At 38.9% G+C, this 25,077-nt stretch overlaps 1 protein-coding gene and 1 long non-coding RNA gene across 5 annotated transcripts in view; one reads left to right on the top strand and one right to left on the bottom strand.

The window, feature by feature from the left end:
• The window catches only part of LOC133269145 (leucine-rich repeat-containing protein 4C), a 572,086-nt gene that overhangs the window by 451,699 nt on the left and 95,310 nt on the right, over window positions 1-25,077 (top strand). For 2 of the 4 annotated variants that reach the window (XM_061453112.1, XM_061453115.1), the window contains exon 1: window positions 18,292-20,085. The exons of the other annotated variants lie outside the window; for them this stretch is intronic. The gene's annotated coding sequence lies outside the window, so the exon portion shown is untranslated. Of the gene's footprint in view, window positions 1-18,291; window positions 20,086-25,077 lie in introns of those variants that run through there. 4 annotated transcript variants of the gene reach the window in all.
• Window positions 1-25,077, bottom strand: part of LOC133269147 (uncharacterized) — a 356,317-nt gene that overhangs the window by 284,961 nt on the left and 46,279 nt on the right. The window lies entirely within an intron of this gene.

Genomic DNA, 25,077 nt, shown 5'->3' on the forward strand with positions numbered 1-25,077 from the left:
TAAATTTGAAAATATTATTCAGAAAGAGTCATTGGGGTGAACTTGATGATCTTACAATGAATTCATTGTTTAGGGTTATAAGTACTAAAAGTAATGATTTAAATTCTATTGCTTTTGAGAACTGCATAGAACAGTGCCATCACAGACCTGGATAGGCTGGAGAGTTGGGCAGGGAGTAACTTGATGAAATATAACAAGGGAAAGTGTAGAGTCCTGCATCTGGGCAGGAACAACCCCAGGTTCCAGTATAGGTTGGGGAACGACCTGTTAGAGAGCAGTGTAGGGGAGAGGGACCTGGGGGTCCTAGTGGACGACAGGATGACCATGAGCCAACATTGTGCCCTTGTGGCTAAGAAGGCCAATGGCATCCTGGGGTGTATTAGAAGGGCGGTGGTTAGTAGGTCGAGAGAGGTCCTCCTTCCCCTCTACTCTGCCCTGGTGAGACCGCATCTGGAGTATTGTGTCCAGTTCTGGGCCCCTCAGTTCAAGAAGGGCAGGGAGCTGCTGGAGAGAGTCCAGCGCAGGGCAACAAAGATGATTAAGGGAGTGGAGCATCTCCCTTATGAGGAAAGACTGAGGGAGCTGGGTCTCTATAGTTTGGAGAAGAGGAGACTGAGGGGTGACCTTATCAGTGTCTATAAATATATAAAGGGGGAGTGTCACGAGGACGGAGCCAGGCTCTACTCAGTGGCAAACAATGATAGGACAAGGGGTAATGGGTACAAACTGGAACACAAGAGGTTCCACTTAAACTTGAGAAGAAACTTCTTCTCAGTGAGGGTGACGGAACACTGGAACAGGCTGCCCAGGGAGGTTGTGGAGTCTCCTTCCCTGGAGACATTCAAAACCCGCCTGGACACATTCCTGTGTAACATTATCTAGGTGTTCCTGCTCCGGCAGGGGGATTGGACTAGATGATCTTTCGAGGTCCCTTCCAATCTCTAACATACTGTGATACTGTGATACTGTGAACATGAGATGTTCAGAATTCTTTGCCTCTCTGCCTTTTGGAGAAATAGTCCGTTACTTTTTATGTCAAGCTGTCAGCATATGCTGGTATCGTAAGCTTTTCATGACTGCCTAGGATAGTTGAGTTTACAAGGATATATTTATATTCATTAATTAATTTTTAGAAGAAATCTACAAAATGAAAAACAGTTTAGACTTCAGTCCTGTACCAGTAGAGATGTGGCTTCATCAACTTATACCATCATAATGTAATCGTGATGACAATTGAATGTGATACTTAATTTTTTCTCTGTGTTCCCATTCAGATAGTATTATTTAAACAATATGCTCTCGTTATTTTATGATCAATGATGATGTAATGAATTGGGTAACAGTAGATTAGGGCCATTTGGGTTTTTTTCTGTGCACAGACATTTCGGTTATTAAAATTCAGTTTTAGAGAGTTTGTGCTCTTCATTATATTTAGGATTAAAAGATTCATGTACTATAAGTTCTCAAAAAGCACTGTAGGATGATACTCAGCACTAATGCTTTTATTATGTGCAGCAATATACTTAAAGGAGATTTTCAAGCAGGTTTGTTTTTTTGTTTATTTTGTTGTTGTTGTTTTTGTTTTCTGTCTTGTTTGTTTGTTTGTTTTGTTTGTTTTGGGATTTTTTTTTTTTCTCCTAATGAAACCCACACAGGCATTTTCACAGGAATGACAAAGACATCATTGCAAGTAATAGTTATTTGTATCTTGTCATGCATCAAGATTGTCACTTTTCCAATATAGCTTGAAGAGCTGAAAATCATCAGTCTGATTCACATACAGTGACATTTATCTCTTCCATTTTCACTTTTTGGTATATTATACATGTATTCCTCCATTTCCTAAATTGCTGATCCAAATTGCAAATATTAAGACGTCTTGGTATCTGGAATGCATTTTCCAGAAGATTAATATGAGAAGGATATGAATTTAAGCAGGTGTGATTAAAGGGGGGGTTTGTGGTTTTTCATTCTTTTGAGACCCAGTACTGTGTTTAATAGTTGCTTCAAATGAGAAAAAGGAATGTAAACCAAAGGAAAGTTAGATGGGAAATCATAATGTTAAATACAGACAGAACCATCTGAATAATAAAAATATAGCTGTGTTGCTGGAATGACTTGGCAATTGCTAACACTGAATGTGACAAAGTATTGCAGAATATGATGTAGGAAATAATGATGAATTACTTGAGGATGTAGAGTAAACATTTAAAAACTTATTGGCTTTCAAAAGTAGTTTTTAAATGTGTACATGGCAATCTTGGAAAACCAATTTTTTAGGAATAAGTTATTTTATAACTGCTGATAATGTATCTGTTAATAATTAGGGTACTGAACTTAATGAGCATGTTTAAATTTTTACCCTTGAGTTTGAGCAAGCCTCCCTCATTTTGAAAGACACAAAATATGAATGCATGCGTATTTTTATGCAGAGATATAAAAATATTTGATTTTCGAGCTCATCCACTTACCTACATATTCCAGAAGGAAAAGTATACTGAAGTCAAAATTCCTCTTCTTACTAAAACCAAACTAAACAAAGTAATTTCAGGTCAAAAGGCACATTTTGTTATATCTGAAATACTGCGGGTTTAATGAAAACTTAAATTCAACTTTAAAAATGAGTTATTGCATATGATGGCAAGGAGGAGAAAGAAAATGACAGTCTAGAAAACCAGCCTTTCAGAAAAAACGGAAACAACTGGCATTGAAAAGAAGAATGAGGGATGGACAACACTAAAATTCAACAGAATCTGGCATATAATTTGTATCATGCAGAGCATCGCTTTCCTGGGCTTAATTCCACAAGTAAAATTGCCCTGGCTTTGCAGCTGTAAAGAAGCAGGTAGGATTTTACCTGAATATTTCATGGAAAGTATATACATCCCAGGGATGGCAACAGTTCAGATCATGAAGTTTTGCATGTCAGATTTCCTTTGTATTACTGTTGTAAAGATTGCAGATTATCATATCTGTTATACAGGCTAGTCTTTGGGGAATGTTACTAAGCATGGACCTGTGGTGTTCAAAAGGTTTGGTTCTATACTAACAATGAAAATGAAGGAAGTTTGTTTTACTCTTGACACAATTTGAAGCTGTGGTTGCCCCATGCTCCCTGGCAGTGTTCAAGGCCATGTTGGACAAGGGCTGGAGCAACTTGGTCAAGTGGAAGGTTCCCCTGCCCATGGCAGGGGGCTGGAACTGGATGAACTTTAAGGTCCCTTCCAACAAAAAACATTCTATGAGTCTGAATGTGGCTCTGAGACCCTGTCGGAGAATAATTGTACAGCTCTTAACAGTGTTGATGTTTTGGTTTCCATCTCTAAATTTGTGTCAAATTCATGTGGCATTAGTATTTCTTCTCTTTGTCTTGTACTTTTCTTCTAACTTGAAAATTATTCAAGAATTAATTGATTTGCATGTATCAGAATTTAAGGTAAGGCTGTAATATATAGGAAATACATGCATAAATAAGTGTTTTGTAATTTAAAGTCATACAAATACAAATGTTAGGGGTTTTATTAATTGTTACTTTGAGAGCTGAACACAACATATCCTAACACTTTAAATAAGCCATTTAGTATAAATCATGCACAATCCAGTAGGCATAAGTCAAAACACTGCTCTTACAATCCTACAGGCTTGTGGCCATGTCTTACGTACATGGAATAAAAGGCTTACATAGCCAGACGTGTATTTGCTGCATTTCCCATCAGTGTCACCTTTATTGAAACCTTATTGAGAGGAAGTTCCTTAGTGAAACAAAATTTCATAAAAGATCCTTTAACAGGCCTTTACATAGTTATTCTTGTTAAGGGTAATAAGAAAAAAAACATTTGGGTCTCCTTTTGTTTCAGTTTTCTAATCAGTTAGCTCTGTTTCGGTCTCTGTAATGGTGTGACAGTGCTGGCAGGCAGCATAGAAAGGCTTTGGCAGGGTGCGACATCTCTATTGCTTGTCTGAACTTTGGCACAAGAAAGACAGTTGTCAGGAAATACCTTAATTTATATACTGTTCCCTAATAGAGTTTTCATGTCTTCTGATAATTAAATTTTTTGTTTCTTCATCTGAAACCTGTTAAATTTTATCAGTATTTCAAGTTATTTTGTCTAGCTTAATATTTAGAGGCATATTTGCACAGAAAATTATTATTCTTGTAAGGAACAGACAAAGTAAGCGTGTATACACAGTTATGCATGTATGTATGTATAAAACAAGCTATGACTAAATCAGAGAATCAAAATCCATAGTTTCTATCATTTTATTTGATTTAGATCTTTTCTATAAGAAAAAGAAATATAGCTTAGTCTTCTTATCAGTATATTAGAGAAACCTTAACATTTTTATCAAGATTAAAAAAAAAACGAAGTTCCTTCACTTTACCTTCTTTTTAGCCTGACTTCTAATAATTGAGATACATTTATCATATTTAATAACTTCATATAATGTGGAATTATATAACTCATATAATATGGAATGATCCAATGTAATTTGAAGCAGTAAATGCAAATGCTTCTGACTCTTTTGGGTAAGAGTTACACTGTACCTGTCATAATCTATGTGTATTTTAAAGATTGGAATTTGAGATTAAGTTTTCTGTGTTGGATAATTATATTCCTTTTAGCTTGACTTTCAATTTTGAGTATGCCCAGAACACCAAAGAATCACAAGGAATAGCAGAGTACCTATAAAACTCACAGAAAGTAACCAGATGTCCCACAGTGCCCAGCCATTAGTTTTTTTGCACAACAGTCATCAGTTCACTTAGCTAACATTGCTGGGATACTGGAGATAGGGATACTGGGGTAGGGAGACAGAGACAGTAAATCCTCTGTATCTTCTTAATCCCTTCTTCCATTCTTTTCTGGTTTTAGAGTTGCCCTATCAAAATTTTCATTCTACAATTAAAAGTATAATATTTCATTTCTCATGTTTATCAGTGACTTGGATGAAGGGCTGGAGTGTCCCCTCAGTGAGTCTGCTGATGATATGGAGCTGGGTGAGTGGCTGATACAACCTGAAGGCTGTACTGCCATTCAGCAGGAACCTTGATAGGCTGGAGAGAAACCTAATGAGGTTCAACAAGGGCAAGCATAGGGTCCTTCAGCTGGGAAGGAAGAACCCCAAGTACCAGCACAGGTTGGGGGCTGAGCTACTATAGAGGGCATTTTAGCTGAGAAGGACCTGGAAGTATTGTTAGATGAAAAGTTGACCATGAACCGGCCCTTGCAGCCAGGAGGGACAAGAGTATCCTGGGCTGCATCAAGAAGAGTGTGGCAGCAGGCTGGGGGAGGTGATACTCTGCCTCTACTTGACCCTGGTGAGGCCAGAACTGAAGCACTGTATCCAGTGCTGAGCTCCTCAGTACAAGACAGACAAGGAGCTACTGGAGAGGGACCAAAAAAGGGGCACAAGGAGGATCAAGGGTCTGGAGCATCTGGGAGCTGGGGCTGTTTAGTCCAAAGAATAGCAGACTGAGAGTGGATCTCATCAATGCAGATCAGTATCTTAAAGGTGGGTGCCAGGAGGATGATGCCAGACTCTTCTCAGTGGTGCCTGGCAATAAGACAGGAAGCAATGGCCACAAGCTAAAACACCAGAAGTTTCACCTCAGCATTGGAAAGAGCTTCTTTCCATTGAGGGTGGCAGAGCTCTGGGAAAGGCTGCACAGGGGGGTTGTGGAGTCTCTCTGGAGACATCCAAACCTCCCTGGACACATTTCTGTGTAACCTGCTGTGGGTGGCTCTTGCCTTGGCAGGGGGTTAGACTGGATGATCTCCAGAGGTACTTTCCAACCCTAATGGTTCTGTGATTATGTGATTCATGAAACATTTCTAGTGCATAGCTTAGCATAGAATACATTGACCAGAGAAACTGTGAGCTCTTGTAGACATTCAAGTCTCCACTGGATGTGCCTTGAGCTGCTTCCTCTAATTAGGCCTCTTTTGAACTGAGATGGGACTGCATGACCCCTTGAATTCCCTTCCAACCAACATTATAACTGTATGATCTAATCTGTCCCTTGTAAAGATCAATTAAACCAAAACAAAACAGAATGCTGGAGGCAAATCATCACGTAAGAGAAACAGTGGATTTTCTTTCTCTTTTGTCTTTAACTTCATAGAATACCAGACTGGTTTGGGTTGGGACCTTAAAGCTCATCCAGTTCCAAGCCCCTGCCATGGGCAGGGACACCCTCCACTAGACCAGGTTGCTCCAAGCCCTGTTCAGCCTGGCTATTGCTATTTGTTAGGAATACTGTAATATTATTATATTGACAGAGGGCATGAATGTTAGTTCATCTGTTAGTAGTTTCCCAGAAAAGGTTCTGCACCTCAATCATTACTGCTCAAACTATTTCTCTACTAAGGAATATTACAGTGTGATTTGTTCCTATTATCCACTGGAGTCTAAAAGAAGCATATTAGCTTTAGGTTTGAAGTGCTGATACCAGCTGCTAGAAGGTCTCACGAAGGGCTGGTTGCAATGGCACCTGATAATTATGTTTGAGAATTATTTCTCTGGATTGCTGCTGAAGTCTGACTTTGAGGGGTTATTTCTGACTCCCAGTCAGAAGTTATTTAAAAAGAAAATCCCCCCCCACGAAAAAATAACTAAAACAAACCCCCCAAAAGGCAAACCCAAGCCCCTAAACAGAGAGTGCTTCTGTGTATGAGTGTCCTGGGTTTAGCAGAAGCAGTCAATTTTTCTCCTTCTTAGTAGCTGGTGCAGCGTGGTGTTTTGACTTTCAGCCTGGGAACAGAGCTGATAACACCAATGTTTTTAGTTGTTGCTCAGTAAGGTTTACTCTGACCAAGGACTTTGTGAGTCTCATGCTCTGCCAGGTAGGAGGGGAGGCTGGAAGGAAGCAGAGACAGTACACCTGACCCAAGCTAGCCAAAGAGGTATTCCATACCACAGCACATCGTGCCTGGGGAGGTAATTGGGAGTTACCCGGAAGGGCACTCGCTCTCTTCAGGGTCGGGCTCGTTTTGGCAGGTGGTGTCGTATTCTCTTCCCTTGTTATTCCTCTTCTCAATTGTTATAATTGGTGGTAGCAGCAGTGATTTGTGTTATACCTTCGTTACTGGACTGTTCTTGTCTCAACCTGTGGGAGTTATATTCTTTTGATTCTCCTCCCCATCCCTTCGGGAGCGGGGATGGGGAGGGGGGGAGGAAAGAAAGGGGGGAGGGTGTGTGTGTGTGAATGAGCTGTGTGGCTGGGTTTAAACCACAACAATGAGAAAAGAAGACAAAGAGAAGAAGAAGAATTGAGGAAATACCTGAACATTGCAATCATTTTAAAGGGGAAAGGGGGTGGGGAGGGGGAGAGGTGTGTGTATAATGAATTTTCTCATCGTGATTTCACTTTCTGCAAAGACTTGAAGAAAAAAAAAATAGCAGAAATAACATGTATAAAGTTTTGTTCATAGAAGCTTATTTTCAAAGAGAAAAAGATGGTTTTATTTATTTGTATTTATAGCTATAACTTGAGATTTTCTCATTCAGGGATTTCAGACTTCTTTATGTAATTTTCTCCTGTTCTGTTTTGTGTGTGTGTTTAAACCTGATGCCTCTGTGTTATCTCTTCACTTTACTGACTTATTTCTCTATATTTTTCCTGCGTGATTTCAAATTTTTTATATTGATGCCTTTTCTGACCCTGCGGATTAAACCTTCTTTTATTAACCTTCTTCCTCAGCAAACTGTGCTGACCTCCGTTCCCATACAGCTGCACATTTGAGCTGTTTTTGTTCAGAAGACTGATAGATGTGGTTGAGTAATGTTTAGTGAATACTTTACATAGCGAATTCTCAGTCCTCCTTATGAAGCTTTTATAAGCATGTCTTGCTTTCTAATGAATTAATCTTGTTGGTTGTTAGTAGCCAGTTGATCATCCCCTGCCTTGTGCTGCCAAATCCATTCCACAAAGAGCAGTAAATCTGTGCCTGGATTGTGCCGGAGGTATTTCGCCAGAATGACCTGTGCCTCTTAGAACTGCTCAGCACTGATACTGTGCATGCTCTCTGCTGTGCATGGTGACATCCTGAGTGACACACCATGCAATGCATAATAATGTGTCATAGCTGCAAGGAGTTAGAGTTTCCCTCTCACTTCTAACACCTTGCCTAACACACTCCTCTACTCCCACACAGGTGTGTGACAAAGGGCTGGGATATATTTATATGCTTTTTCCTTTTAACCAAAACAGAAACCCTTGCTATTATTCTACAGTTTAGCATGCAAGGTCTTCATCAGCATTAAATACCACTTCATCAGCATTAAATACCACTTAAATACCCAGAGTAAACATCAACCGGTTTGCTGAAGGAGTAGTATACATGATGCAGGTGTTGAACGTTTTCTGCAGTGAGGTAGGGAAGTGATACCTCAGATGTTTTTTCTGTCTTAATATTAGCATATTCTGGAAATAAATTTGAAACTGTGAGTACATTGTTTAATACATTTTCTCTCTTCATAGGTTTTGCTCTGGTTAAGGCTTTTATTTTACTGACCAGCGGGCTTAATGACTGACTCATAATCCTGCCTCCCACCTAAAATCATAGTGATAAGGTGCTGGTTCTCTTCTGTTAAAAAAAAAAAAAAAAAAAAAAAAAAAAAAAGAAATTAAGTCTTTCCAAAAAATGGGGTCATCACTGATGTCTTGGTACGATTAAGATAAGTGGTGCTGACAGCCTGTAAGAAATACTCCTTACCCCTGCAAGCTTACATATGGACCTTAAACATTTAGCAGGTGTTATTTTCTATTATATTAGCAAATAAACAAACAGTGTTCTTGTTTGAAAGCTGGAGTCATATGGGAGTTAGGTGATCAATGCGCTTAGACAAAATCTGTAAATCACAGGATGTTCCAAATCTGCATCTTTAAGCACCTGTATACCTTTTAAAATCTATCCTATGGGCTTTGTTTGGGGAATAAACTCAGATTTAGTGGTGTTTTGATGTTGTTCAGAGAAGTTTAAATTGAATAATTTCAGCAAGCTCAAGTTCTGTGAAAAATAAGAACTTCTTGTCTCAAACACAATAATATAACGGGAACAATGCTGATGCCACTCTGACTAGAAACAAGCATATATTTTGATAGCTGCAAACTATGTTATTTTAGAATAAATAGGAGAAATTTTCTCAAAGTTTTAAGTCCCAGATGTTTAAAAAGTTCTTTTATGAAAATATCCATTCCTACAGTGGTTTTGACCATTAAAAAATGCCAACAGCAACATTTAAGCATTCCTATATTTCATGATAAACATGTATGTACACAGATACATATATCTATCTGTATGAAAGGCAGAAACAAAACCGTTTCTTGTATCTGTGTTTGTCATGCAGGAAATAAAATAGCTCTTCCAATGTAATTCTGTGATTTTAATAACTATTTTGATAACTGTTTCTGTTCTTAAGAAAATGCTAAGGCAAAATACTTGTGTTAAAGAAAAATAAAAAAAAAGATTTTCACTTTGAACTTAACTCTACTAAATTTGTTTTCCAGAAAAAGAGTTCTAGTAAAATGTAGTGTATGTATTTTGGACCCAGATGGTTAATTCCTGCTTCCAGACCTATGCCTTCATATATGGAGTTATTAAATGCGTTTTCCAAAAGTGATGATGCATTTTAGTTGGCTCATCTTTGGAAAATGCATTTTAAATGGGTCTGGATTTAACAAATGTTGCTGGGCCTGCTTTTGAAAATAAGGCCCACCTGAAACATTTTAAATGAAAGCCCATATCCCATGACCTCCTGATTTTCACTGAATGTATTCATGAGCAATTTTGGGAAAACTTGAAAACTTCAGCCTGGTATTCTAGTTTTCCTAATATTACCCCTACTTACTCTCCAAAGACTGTTAGTACTCTAAACATTGATGCTAATTCTTTATCTTATCTCTTAAAGTATAGGTATCATTATATCTACACGCAGAAACGAGTGCACTGCAAATGCAATTGTAAGGAAATGCAGTTTCAATCTAAGCTAGTGTGAAAGTGCAAGGAGAGAGAAATGGGAGGTCTGAATCCAACCCTCCCCCCCCGCCAGAAAAAAAAAAAAAAAAAAAAAAAAATTGATCTAACTGTTGACCAAATCCAGACTCCTGTGTATCACCTTGTGATGTGCAGCTTCTGAAAACAATGCTTTGTTTCATTTCTTGCAGGCTTTTTATCCTCCTCATCACCAGAAATAGTCCCTTTAACAAGAAATTCTTCCCTAGATCTTGAAGATCAAATCTCATTGAATAAGGGGAAATTAAATTTAAAACTGTACCATACCCACTGAGAATGAAGTTCAGAGAGATAGTAGGAAAACTGAATCTAAAATATAATTGATTTAAAACAATCAAACAAATCCCTCACTTCAAATAATCATTATTCTTGCCATCATCTTCACCAGTTGTGACTGGCAGGATTTCTGAACTTCTTATCAGGATTTCTAATGTGCAGTCAATAAAGAATGAAAAATGTATTAAACCTGTTTCCTCTTACTGTCTCCAAAATACAAAGTTTCATTTTCCCCTTGTAACCTTTTCAGGGCTTGAGTGTACATCCATTGCAAATTGGTCAAAGCTGTTCTTCCACTTACACTGCTTGATGAAATGAAAGTTGTGGAACTACCTGTTACAGAATAATCATGTATTCTCTTCAGAAGTGACACTGTAGTGGACTAGACAGACTACTGGTCTGTTTTGGAGTGGCTGTGAGCAAATAAATTCAAAAAGAACTTCAAGAGGCATATTATTGTCTGTTTCATCCACCTCTTTAAGACAATACTTAGAGAAGATTCGGTATTTTCCACTTCATCTGTTCTTTAAACAATATGCAATTTTAATGGAAATGTGGAGATAGAAGGGAGAGCTGAATACTGGTTGAGAAAATCCAGATAACTCAGGGTTTGACCTTTTAACTAATTTAGACTGTATTTCAGAGCATAGTATAAAAGTATAAATATGGTTCCTCCTGCCTTCACTCATTGCTAGGGTCTAAGTTGTTTCCTTTTTCATCCATGTAGTTTTAGTCAATGTCTTGTCAAAGTACATTTATATCACAATGCATTCACAGATCTTAAATTAGTTAATATCAGGTATAACTGCTAGGGTATACACAAAAGAATGATAATTATTTAGAGGGTTGGGTTTTTGCCTTCTCTGGTACTTTATATTTTTTCTATTTGCCTTGCCTAGTGTAGTAGTACACATCATATGGTGGTTATGTTGTCACATCATGACCTGACAGAACTGTGAAATTTTACTCTCCCTAGTCCAATTAATGGTGAGTCCATACTGTTTAACACATTCAGTAAGTAGTATTTCCATTTTACAGGTAGGGTGACAAGTGCGGAGATATCAAATCTATCCTGAGATCATGCAAAGACTCTGGAAATACAGTTGCAGTGAGTCCTGGCTATAAAGCTTTTGACATCCTCAATGCTGGCCACAGTCTTACAAGCACTGATGGTAAGAAAGTAGGGGTTTATGTATTATAATGTTTCAATCCATTTCATTTTGAATAAATTAAAAGAGGAAAAAAAGTTTCTTTTGTTTTCTAATAGCCAAGGGTGAAAAAAAAGAAAAAGAAAACGAGTTGAAATGTGTGGGGTTTTTTTACATCATATTGACCAACAAGGGCTAAGTGGAAATTTGTCTGACATGTAAAAATGATGTCCAGATTTTGGGTATGCTGAAGATATTTAGTTAAAGTTATTTATTTAGAAAGTTATAAATACCTAAAAGAAGGTACTGAAAATGAAAGTTATTTCTTTGGCTAATGTTATTTGTGCCATGAACTTTTTAATGTTTCTTTTCCTGTCTGATTTATTGAAAGCTATCAGTTTCTTTGGGATCTTGCAAGGTTAACACAGGCTGTTATCCTTTTTGCCATGAAACCTCCTACGTTACTTTTTGCTTGGCTCTGAGGTTAAAATTAAGGTCTTTTCACCATGCCAGAATTTCATTTTAAATGGGTGTTAAATACAAGGACAAGGTAGAACAATATGGCTGCTAAGTGGTTTTTTTGGTAATGTTTTGAAGCATATGCAGTTAAGATTTTATTCTCAATAAATGCAAATTGTAGTTTTCAGTCACAATAACTCCACAGGAGAAGATATTAAGATGTCTGATACATTCATCTCTATGTCAGAGTATCATACTGTTGTGGTTTAAGCCCAGCCAGCAACCTAGAACTGCGCAGCCTCTCACTCACTCTGCCCAACTTCCTCCCCCCACTCCCAGAGGGATGGGGAGGAGAATCGAAGGAATGTAACTTGCACGGGTTGAGATAAGAACAGTCCAGTAACTAAGGTATAACACAAATCACTACTGCTACCACCAATAATAATAATGATAAGGGAAATAACAAGGGAAAAGAATACAATTGCTCACCACCCACTGACTGATACCCAGCCCAGCTCAAGCACTGATCTGGGCCTTTCGGGTAACTCCCCCAAGTTTCTATACTGGGCATGACGTGCTGTGGTATGGAATACCCCTTTGGCTAGTTATGGTCAGGTGTCCTGTCTCTGTTTCTTCCTGGCTTCCCCTCCTCCCTGGCAAAGTATGAGACTCAGAAAGTCCTTGGTCAGATTAAGCATTACTTAGCAACAACTAAAACCATCGTTGTTATCAGTGTTGTTCCCAAGCTGAAAGTCAAAAACACAGCACTGCACTAGCTACTAAGAAGGAGAAAAATGACAGCTATATCTGAATCCCTGTATCTGAAGCACATACTATTGCTATTTAAAATTTTTGATTTACAAAACCAAATACATATTAGATGGAGCATGGATACAAAATAAAAGACCATGCTTTATTCTCATCTACACCTGCATTAATCTGAGGGCACTCCATTGAAATCAAAGGAGTTATTCTGCCCTATGGATTGAACTTACAACAGTTTAATGCCAGTAGCTCTCACTGCTGAAAAGGAGAGAATTTGTCTTGATTTGAATTCTAAGCCCGAAATTAGGAAAATGTCAGGATTTGGGCCATTTTTCTCAGGACTGTTTTAGAGTGAAAACACCTGAGATTTTGTTCTAAACCATTTTGTGAGTCAGATTTTTTAATGTTGAATACAGTAGTTAATTTCTTTCAAAAATGTTCACATTTTATAGGATGTTGAAAAACATGACTTGGCAAGAACTAGAAATTGGACAAAAAAATGCAAAATCTTAATGACTATTATTAATAATAACAATAGTAACATTACGCAGCTTCTGTTCTTTGCTAGGGTTACTACTCATAACAATTAGTAAACATAAAAGTGGTTATCCAAGCTCTTGGTAGGGACATAATTTCATTAAAATTCTAACATTAGTTACACACACACACACATATATACATATATATATGCCATGTTCATAATCCCAAGATCAAAGGTAGAAAAAGACTCCACAATGTCCCTGGCCAGCCTGTGCCAGTGCTTGGTCACTCTCACAGTAAACAAGTGTTTTATGATGTTTAGAGGGAGCCTCCCGTGTTTCAGTTTGTGCCACTTGCTTCTGATCCTGTCACTGAGCACTGCTCAGAAGAGCCTGCCTCTGTCCCCTTTGCACCCTCCCTTCACATAGATGTAGATAACCCCTCAGCCTTCTTCAGGCTAAAATGTCCCAGCTCTCTCAGCTTTTCCTCATAGGAGAGATGCTCCAGCCCATCATCTTCATTGCCCTTTGCTGGACTCTCTCCAGCCTGTCCATGTATCTCTCATACTGGGGTGCCCAGAACTGGGCACAGGTCTCCAGGTGTGGCCTCACTAGTACTGAGTAGAGGGGAAGGATCATGTCCCTTGACCTGCTGGTAATGCTTTGCCTACTGCAGCCCAGGATAGCATTAGTCTTTTTTTCAGCAAGGACATGTTGCTGGCTCATGTTCAGCTTGATGAATTAGTTGTCTCTGATGTAAAGGAAACACTGACAGTACAGGTTTTAGTTCTGTAAGCAGAAATTCTAGGAAATCTTTCTAAATAGCATGTTGCTTTTCAGTGATATATTGTTTAACATTGAAGATGAAAATCTATAAACCAACTGTAGAACAATCCTAAACTTGTCCTGTTAACCTGATGGAACAATGAACATACAGAAGTTCTGAGATTATGGTTACTTTCAAATGTAAGCAACTTAATGCAAATCACCATCCATTTCCATCTTTACCAGAAACAATAGATATTATGATATTACAGAGGTATGAATTTATTGAACAGTGACTTAAAATTCTGTGTGTCAAAGTCACATATGCTGTGGGTTTACCTAGAGTTTTCTGAATGGAGTATATCTTTCCTTTTACATCTTCCAAGCCTCTGTGACCCAATAGAAATTACCTATGAAACAGAATTGCTCACTAGAATTGCAAACATCAGAACAAAAATATGTGGAGATTAATAAATGCAGCAGTATTATAGTCAACTGCTGATTTTGATGGGTATGCATCTGATTTTAGTGGTTTTCCTATTAAATAAATGAACAATAATCAGTGAAATTGCATATACAGGAAAGTACATACCATGAACTTCAATTACATCACAAAAAATCAGTCTTGCTGTGAGATTATGTATGATGTGGTTTATATAGTCAGATTTTTAGGATCTGTCTTGAATCCGTAAATTGATTAGGGAGCTTCATCCTAGATCTGTGCAGTCAAAAATATGTTTGTCAGCATTTTTTTGGGTCCCCTTTTGAAAGCAGTTAGCTAAAAGAGTATTTGAGTATTGCTTCCATATGCGAGCAGCTTCTTGTTAGCAATGCTTAAAAAAAATAGAAGTAATAATACATTCCACAGCTTCCTTTATGATTCTTTCATGTTTGCTTAAAAGGAAGGCAGGGCTGTCACTGACGTGGAAAAGCTTGAAACTGCTTTTCACTTTACTTTGTATAAGTAAAATGGTCTGCTTCCATTCTTAAACATTGGTTATGTTTATTCAATTTTAAGGTTTCTCTACTCCTTTACCTACAGATCAGAATTCTATTTTCTTAGGCTTAAGTCATATTTCTCTTCCACCAAATGACTGACAACTGTGAACGTCTAGTATTCCACTAGTCTCTTCCAGTGCTAATCACACACAGAATTTCAGTTCTTTAACTCACGTCATCTATCAAGAAGGAAATGGTGTGCTATAAAAGTCTGTTATTGTCCATATTTGGTATGTGAAGATATAACATCTGATTTTTGTTATCAGTTCATACTCAGAATTGATCAGGCAGGCTTTTCCCATTATATGAAAAACAAAGTTCACTTGCTGGTCTGTGTCTAGTTTTCTTCACAGTTCATCCTTTGGATTCATGATGATCTTGGTGAATAAGAGCAACCAGGACGCAGAACCCTCCACCATGCATTTGTGAATGTATGTTTGGGATTTGGAACCATTGCAGGAGTGTATGCAGCTCCCAGGCTGCTCTTAACACCTGCTGTCCACTTAAGTGTGCCCAGTAATGGGGAATCAGCATGAAGGGTAGTGATTGCCTAGTTTAGGACCTGAACAAAAGGTCCCAGGGTATTTCTTCTGTCTCACCTTGCCTGTGCTTGTAAAACATTATGTCAGTTGTGTCATCCAAAGTTTTCTATGATGCTTTCATTTTGAATATTATCTCACCCTGTTGGATTTTTTTTGTGAACTGATATGTAGGGAATTAGTATTCTTGCCCAGAAGACCTGCAAAATAAAAGATTGAAGGCAGAATACAAACAATCTTATTTGATGAACACAAGGTTCAGTGTAATGCAGGAAAAGTCTCACACAATCAATCCTACCCAGTGCTAAAGATACTCTTTTAACATTTTATTAGCAAATGACTTACTGTGCTAATATTAAAATATTTGTTTATAATAGTTTTCACACATAGGTGTCATGCATGCTTTTAAAACAGATTATCGAATTCTATTTTTTGTTTTGTTTAATAGAAGAATATTTACCTTTTCATATGGTATGCAGTGTCACCTCAAATATCACAAATCAGATTGCTTTAAAGTTATGTTCCAAGAAGCTCTATCAGTGTATATTTATGTTATAAAGCATACTTGCGATATTAAAAATAAGAAACTTTGATATTATATGATAGCCTACAGCATTATATCATCTCAATAATAATTCTATTTTAGTTATATCTGTGCAGCAAATACATTATATTTATATATATGTACATTTACTGAAGTATTGCATGTTAGAAATGTGTATTTTGAAGTCATTTGAAAGACATAAACAATACAAAATGTGCAAATTTCCATCAAAAGTGAAGTATTAGTATCCACAGTGATATGCTACTGTAGGCACTGCAAATGCTTGTGTCTTAGATTCTGATTAGATCCCCAAAAGCTGTGTGTCTTCTGGTTTTGATGCCCGTTTATTTGTCTAATTCAGTTACAGAAACTTTCACTTTTGCTTGCAGGCTGTTCAATATTAGCAGGGAATTGTTTAAGCACTTTTTATAGAAACAGTGGAGCAACCATATATTAGGTGTTATGGTGTTTTTATCCTTCTGGGAAAAGGAACAACCTTGTGGGTTTTTTTGATTTTAGGTATTAAAAAAAAAAAGACTCTCATAATACGCTTGTAGGCCCAAAATATACCAGCAGTGTCAGTGAATCAGATGGAAACAAAATAAACTCACCAACTGAGAAAAAGATTGTTACTTATCGGCAACTTCCTCTCCTTTCCCACTTGCAGCCTTCTGAAAAAAAAAAACAAAAACAACTTTTTTTTTTCAGCATTCTTGAAATACCATTATGTTTGGGTTATTCATTATTACTACACACTCAGTTTTTCACCCATTTTAGGTCAGTTGTGTTTGCTACTGACGGCAGTGATAGTAAGAGCAGATGCTAAATGATATAACAGTGATTAATGACCTGGTTCCAGTTGCTTAACTTACATCTGGTAGAACTTTCTTACCAGAAAGACTGCTGAGTCAGTAGAAGAAATCTAAAAGTCAGTGCTAATGATTCAGTAAGTGTTATTTGACTGAACTCAGCTGGCTTATGGATTCTAGAAAAAAAACTTAGGACATTTAACTTAAAAAAATTATTCCTTTTATTCTTAAGTATGCTGATTTATCACCAAAATTGAAGGCTAAGTAAGGATACCAACATAACTTGGCTGTTTGAGAGAGGACTGAGCAGAGAGAGCTAGCTCTGTTATTGCATGCATGGAATAACTCTGACTTACTGATTAATATATGAGGTTTGTTAGAATTACCATGAAAGCACCTGTCATTCTGGTTTTGGGGTTGTGTGGAGGAGTTAGATCTACAAATAATTTCTGATTTTGGGAGAGCCAAGTGCCAGCGCATACATCATCCATGTTCTGTTTCCCTTGATCTTGGAAAGGGTAGTGTATCTACCTTTGTACATGTAAAGCTTTATGTAAAATTTCTATTGAATTTAGGTCCCTGAAAGAAGAGGACACAAGCCCAATTTTTAGTTTTTAGGTAACATACAGAAGTACATCTAACATACCTTAGTAAGTAGGTAAGTACATAACATGTCAGTACTTTACTGGCCCAAATTAGGGAATCAGGCTAGAAATCTTAAAAAAACTGATCAGAAGTCATTCTGATCAAACTATGGCATGTTTGATAGGTGAGACATTGTACTGTTGTGTTGCTGTCACTTAACAGATCACTGGAGACATCATGTAAACCCACTGAAATCTTGAAGTGCTTTATAGGGCTTTTGTCCTTGAACAGCTGCCAAATTGGAGGGTTAGGTAACTTATATGTGCATCCAGGTTGCTCTAGACCCTGTCCAACCTGGCCTTGAACACTGCCAGGGATCATACAATCAGAATCAACCAGGTTTGAAAAGACCTCTAAGTTCACCAAGTCTAACCATTGCCCTAGGACTGCCAAGATGACCACTAAACCATGTCAGAATGGGGCATTACTGCCATTTCCTCTGCGTCAGTGGCCAGGCTGCTACTTGTGAATACTGGTTGAATTGTCAGAATCAGGCAAGCTTTTAAGAAAATGGGTTTTGACATACCTGAAGATGTTCACTTGGTTTTTGAATTCGTTTCTAACTTAAGGTAACCCTGAGCTTGTTCCCAGACTGTCCACCAGGTGGCAGCAGTGCCATGTCAGAGCAGCTCGCTTTCTCTTTCCCTGACATCAAGTGTTAATGCACTCGACCAATCAGTGCTAAGATGATGGGAGGTAATTGGTTAATTGTATTTTACTGATCACAAGCAGAGAAAAGAAAAGGGGGGAGAGAGGCGGAAGGGGTAAAAAAAAAAGAATAAAAAATAAATAAAAAATAAAAAGGGGAGAGAAAAGAAGGGGAGAAGGAAGGTTATACCAGAAAGTCTGGCCTTGGGGCATTTGCAGATCCTAGGGTGGCACTGAAAGGTGGGGATTCAGAGAAAGCCAAGAGACAAAGAAGCTGAGCAACTCCCAGCAGCAACAGCAGCAGCTGTCAGAACTGGATATATGCACACATGCGTACATCCATGCACACACAGGGAGAATTCAGGCTGAAGCTGATGGGAGGGAGGAAGGGTTTCAGCTGTGCAAAGGGCTGTGCATTTCAGGGATGAAACTAAAAACTGAAAGAAGCGGCTGCACTGCTGGTACCGTGTCATCTTGGAAGGGAGGGAGGCAGGAAGGAAGGAAGAAAAGAGGGAAGATAACTGGCATGTGGAAGAAGATGGGAGAGTAACTCACTGCTGCGTGGAAGGGGAATCTAGCTTGTACATCTGAAAAACACCAGGCTGAGCCTGGAAATGAGATCAGACCTGCATTGAAATAGAGAAAGGGAGGAAAAGGGAGGCTGAGACTGGAGAGCTTTTATCCTTCCTGTCTCTCTTTTCCTCTCTCTCCTCAAAGATGAAATAGAAGTTTATCCGTCTCGGTGCTGCTGGATTTGTATAGCTGCTGGACAAAAGATGAAGAGGAAGCTGAAATGAAAAGCAAAGGGTGCTTACGAAATTTACAGCTGAGAAGACAAATCACGCCTCCCTGGGCTTCCTTTGTGCCCCATTGGGGGAGTTTTAACATCAGAAGGATTTTGAGAAGAGGTGGGGCAAATGGGAAAGGGGGTGTTCAAAACACCTGTCCCAAGTGTTTAAAAAATAACAAGGTGATGGATTTATTCTTGACAGCTGGTGGGAACCTTGAATTTTTCTCTACTCCCTCCATACCTAGCTCCATTAAATGTGAGATTATGAAAATGCAGAGGAGTTGAAGGGAAGGCGAAAGGATATAACGTGGAGTTTGAAGCAAGGCGAGAGAGCTGATGCTGTGGATTGCTGGCTTCTTGCCGAAATAAAAAATTCTATTGCGCACTGGGTTGTGATTGGAAATCTAATCAGATTTTTGAAGAGGGGGGAAGAGAGACAAAAATTTTATCTTTTTGAGAGTTACAAATGAAAAATTAAATGCAAAAGGAGGTTCTTTTCTACAGGAGTGTGGAGGACAGAGAAAAAGAAGAATGGGAATCCCCATTTTAATGTGGAGACACATGGATCGGATAATTGATAGTGCAGCAATGAAAGGGGAAGAAGCAAATTGCTTGGCAAGACCTGGATCTTAAGTGTCACAACAAAATTACATTAAAAAAACACAGATGGCCATTGCTTAAAAAGAAACACAGCCCTTTCTGCTCTCCAGAGAAAAAACAAATAGCGAGCAATGGAGAGCAGTGGAACCAGAGAGGCAGAAAACATCCGAAAAAGGAAACTAGGCAAAAAAGCCACTGTGGAATGAAAAGTTTCAGAAAGGAGGAGGACCATGCATCCTCTGCAAGGATTTTGATTTTTTTCTGCTCTTATTTTAAACCACTCTTCTCCACTGAAGGCAAACATCGATGTTACCACTACAGCAATTCTACGCAGAAAAGTTGAAAGCTACAGAGAAAACAAAGGACAGAAAAGAAGAAAGCAAAATTGCTGAAGGGGGAAGAGTTCAGCAGTGTTGGGTTGGATTAGCACCTGTATGGACTGAAATTCCTGGGAAATTGCAATTGGATATAATTTATTTTAATGTCCTTTCTTGGTTTTAGTTTTGGTTTGGTTGCTGAAATGAAATAGTTTTCTAACCCTGCCCCCCACTCTGCTTTTTCGTAACCACTCAGAATTCCAGCTATGTAATCTTTGAGGATACAGTAAGTACACTTTCCTTTTTATAATATTTTGGGAAAAGACATATGCCCCATTGCCTCTCTTCTTTCTTCCTTATCCCTCTTTTCTTGGTCTTTCTCCCCCAGCTGAATTAACATTTGGCTAGGTTTTGATAATGTCTGCGGGGGGGGTGGGGGGGTGGGATTGGCGGGGTGGGGGGGGGGTGGTTGAGAAGGGAGAAAGGAAGGAATGAGGACAGAACTGAATTATCACAGTAGTTCAAATGTTCCTGTTAGTAAAACTGCAGCCTTGGTAAGATGCTGCAGATGCCTGCCTGCGTGGCTCTATAGCATTTGCAAATGTTCACTAGCAAAGAAATCTTTGGAGAAAACCCCTGCAGTGAGTGGGGGGTGCTGTCTGATTGCCCAGTCTGTACAAAGGGATGCAAGTAGCATAGAATTGGATGCACTGAGGAGGCTGGTTTGTTTATTTAGTAAGTGTTTCAAATACAGAAAGACTGTGATTTGAATGCTGGCATCCAGTCTGGCATTGCAGATTGATATAGTGTATTAACAGGAAAAAATGATAATCAAGCAGGGAGGTGAAGGATGGCTTTTGGTGGGATTGGGGGGTGTAGGGCAAGGGGTTTTCTGATTTTGAGGAGGCAGCTCTCAGAGAAATGGTATGTTTTACACTTCATTGCTAAAGAAAAAGCAGTAACAGGCAGGAAGAAAACATTCTTTTATGGAAGGGTAGTTTAGAAAACTGTACTAGCCACTCATGCCCTCCAGATCTCTTAGGAAATTCTTTGTGATTTTGTGGTGAATCCTTCAGGTTCCCAATGGACTTTCATGGTAGTTAAAGGAGGTTTACTTGGACTGACAAGCAGTGAGAGGATACTGTGGTATTAGGAGGTTTTTGTTATTATGCTGATAATAACAAAAAGCCATTAAAAGTGGCTTGTAGATGGTGCGGTTTAAAGATTAGAAATGATGTGTAACAGACCAGTAAATGTCTCTGTCTTTTCTTCTTGGAGAAATGTTGTGTGCAGATGTGGAATAAAGGGAAGATAGCACAGTGTTTCAAATAGAGGTCCTTGTTTTCCCATGGGGAATAGTGCTACTTCTGTCCCCTTTCCTGACATGACTGCTTACCTTGCAAATAGGGAATTTTCTTTCTCTTTCTTTCCCTTCTCTCCTCTCTCACCTCTGCTCTTCTCAACCTTTGCTTTCACATGCACAGTCTCTAGCTGAAAGTATTAGGCTGAAACTGGTGGAGAACAAGAGAGAGAAATAGATAATTAAATTAGCTATGGAACAGATATGGATATTTTTTGGCAGGCAAGGTGCAGGACTAGCTTTGCCACTGATTTTACTTTCCTCAAGCTGCAATATTCTGGAGGAGGGGAGAGGATGCAGGGATGGGAAAGGTGTTAGTAGAGCTGTATTTTAGCATCTTTTTCTGGCAGCATTTCCCTTTCCACAAGCTTCCTGCATGAAACAATGCAAACCAGAACTCCAGCTTCCCTAGATAAATACATAAATATTAGCATCTTACTTTTTCCCACCTTTACCCACACATTCACACTACTGCAACTTCATGTAAATGCCCTGAATCTTTTGGCATGATGGAAAAGAGACCTGACTCCCAAATGTGTCCCATGAACTTCTGTTTGGAGGTCATGCCTCTTAAACATTGGCTACTTGTAAAGGATTAAGATTTAGGGTTCAATTCTGCTCCCACAGAAATTTCTGGGAATTTTTCTTTGGCTACACAAACAAATTGGACCCCTTGTGCTGTTGTGTTTAGAAAAAGATGGAGCAGACAAAGCGAAAAATTGTTCCTTCCAGCTCCAATTGCTCTCATCTTTCTCAGTATAGCTAAATCAGTTTAATATGAAGTGCTTTGACCTCATTTATTTCTCTGGGCATATATTTTCTGGTGGGACACTAAAAGGGTAATAAGTTTGTCAGCATCTGAAAATAAGTGTGAAACTCTGGTCTCCATTCCTTCATGTATCGTCATAGGTCTGTGCACTGTAGTGGGCTACGGTTACATCAGCAGTTGCAGTAACAGAGCAGCTAAATTTATGTTAAGCTGCTGCTCGGTAATTACTGAAGGAAAAAGAAGTTGGCTAAGGAAGAGGCATCTCTAAGCTTTTCCCTGGATTCCTGTCAAGTGAACACATAAACAATAGATTTGATAGAGCAACTCCTATTTTTGACAATGGAAAGCTTCCATAGGTGCCTCATTGATTTTGGTGCAATAACTAACAGGAGGATTTGCTTGATGAGATAAGGAAGCACTGGCAAAATTTACCTGCCAGTTTGGACTGAAATAGGCAAACCTTGTTGACATCAAGAAGCTAAGGATGCATGTCTGCTTCTAAAGAGGCAACAGTTTCACACTTCAGTGAATCATTCACTTAATACAGTAGCCAAAAGATGCATGGAACAGCCAAGAGTTTAACTCATTCAGCCTCAAGGATGGAATGAGTATGGCAAAGTGGGAATGAGCATAGTATTTTTCATCATTTGTGCTGGGGCTTATCCAGAGCCCAAAGGGCTGACCATAAATGAAACAGCCAAGAAGTCAATCAAACTGTCCAGTTGAATGAGGAACAGCAAATTTCCTCAATCATAGGCAACAGCTGGCTACTCCCTTCTAATGTGCCTGAGCATAGGTTTATCATCCAGCAGTATACGCTGGTCCTCTGGGTTGTCTCCTCTTCAAATCATTGACCATCCTTTTGGTAATGACCCCAGGAGCTGGCGTTTTGGCACTGTACACAGAACCTTTATGTGTATATTTAAGCACCAAACTCTTGTACAGAAGGAAAGAGAAAACTGCATTTGAGGGGCCTGCCCCATTAGTTCTGATTTTTTCTCCAGAAGGTCAGAGATTCTTGGCAAACTGTAAGTTAGTAATGCAATAGGGCAGCTAGTCAGTGTCTTTTCACATGTCAGGAATGACTTGCACTGATCTAGAATAGTGGCAGGTTCAGTTTTCTGGAGCAGCAACTTTTATGTCACAGTATATCCCAGCCTGATAAGCAATGATGAGTGAAAAATACACTTTCAGATTGGGTAATATCCATGAAAGAGTGCTCTAGATGTGAGCCAATACAAGCAATAATGTGGTGCTGAAGGAAAAGAAGGTGATTCCTGAGGTACTTATTTGGCTTCCTACATATAGGGTTTAAAATTATTTACCTAGAAAAACATCTCCCATTTGACATGAAGGTTCTTGCTGTAGCAATATGAGACAGGAAGGTTTTGAATGGGTCTCAGAACAGGATTTTAGCACATTTTGAGAGAGCTTTGTGCTGGTGGAAACTCCCAAGCCTGAGGAGTGAAGCTGCAGTATATTCACTGGAATGCACTGTGCACAGCAACAGTTTGCAAGAAACTCCACCTTGGTCTCACCAATGTGCCTTCATCTTGGCTTGGGGATATCCCTTTGCTCCTGATTGCTAGTGGGGGAACAAGGAGAGGGAGAAAGGTGCTGGAATTAGTGCCATTTGCAGTCTGGGAGGAAAATGACTCTGAAGAAATGTGATTAGTACCCTCCAGGTCATTTCTAGAGTAGTCAAGCTTACTGGACTTTGGGCTACTATTAGCAGGGCCCCTCTTTCTGCATCCCTATCCATCCTGTAGCCAGCTGCTCTATGAAAAGCATAATGAAAACCAAGCTTTCTTCAGCTATAAAGTGCTGCCCCCAGAGGACAACCCAGATGAGAAGGATTTAGTAACAGCAGGAGCCATGGTATTCTGGAAACAGCCTTGTAGCATGCTTGAGTCTAACAGTGTGGATCCTTGGAAAGGATCCTGCCTCCACTTTCTGTAGTGACAGAAGACATTGGGGTTTGGCTTGTGACGCTTTGGAGTGCTTTATTTCAAAGACCCATATAATGGTTTGGGTTGGAAGGGACAGTAAAGATCATCTAGTTCCACTCCCCAAATTATTTTATGATAACCTCTCCATTATTAAATGATGCTATTGAGAAAGGAAGGGTACCTGTTATTTAGCTGTACTATCACGGTCACCCCACAATCTCTTCTCTTGGGAGATAGAAATTGAGATGCAAAAGGGAGGATGAGTGTGCTGGTGGTATGTTTTATTTGATATTCACAAGCTGCAATACATGGAAATGAATTAACGTGCAGCTCCTGGTAGGAGGCCAGGGTACCTCTCTATCTGTTAGAGGAAAAGTCAAAAATCAGACACTTGTGCATGCACACAGTAAAAGAGAACTGGGATTTACATTTGGTATCCAAGGAAGTGAAAGCAGAATACGAGAGCAGAATACTGCAGGGCTTTCTGTTCATTGTTTAAATGTTGCCATAGCAATATCTCAGGGCACAAGTTACATGTTTTCCACTGCTGGAGTTGAGCTTTTTTTCTCTTCTCTCTTTCTGTTTTTTCTCTCTTTTGATATACACAACAACCAGGGGTATCTCCACAGAACTTTGCCCAGCAATAGGAAAAGGTGTTTGAAGGCTGCATTATTGGTTTGCATGTGTCTGTTCTTCCTTGTCACTTGTTAATATGCTAGAAACCCAATTAGGAGGAAATTCTTGGATAGAAAAAGAGTGTGAGGCTCTTGTTGTTAGGACATCGAATATATTACAATATTTTGTGTAGTGGAGCTATTTTAATTGGATAGCTGCAGGCAAGCAAAATGTAGCAGTAGCTGACAATTAGAAACAACAGTGAACTTCCCAATACTGAGTCTATACCTTGGGCAGAATAAAATGCATTTCAGGTACATACCAGAGCTTCTGTAAATTTAAGTACTATCACCACTGTAAGAACCCTTGAAATTCTGTTTCTATAGTGCTGAGACAAGATTTACCTTTTGCTGCTTGGGAAAGAGAGAGAGGCATCATTAGACCACTAAATAAAATCTCCCATAATATTTGCTGCAGAGCTTGTACTTGGTATGTTAGAACTGTGGGGGAGCAATATAAGCAGGAAAAAAAGAAAACTTAAAAGGAAACCCCAAAACAAAGCAAAAAAAAACCTCCAGCAACAAT

This window comes from Pezoporus flaviventris, unplaced genomic scaffold (genome assembly GCF_033815535.1).
Source record: "Pezoporus flaviventris isolate CSIRO_AGI_PZ_B2104156 unplaced genomic scaffold, CSIRO_AGI_Pfla_v1 ptg000014l, whole genome shotgun sequence".
NCBI lineage: Eukaryota > Metazoa > Chordata > Aves > Psittaciformes > Psittacidae > Pezoporus > Pezoporus flaviventris.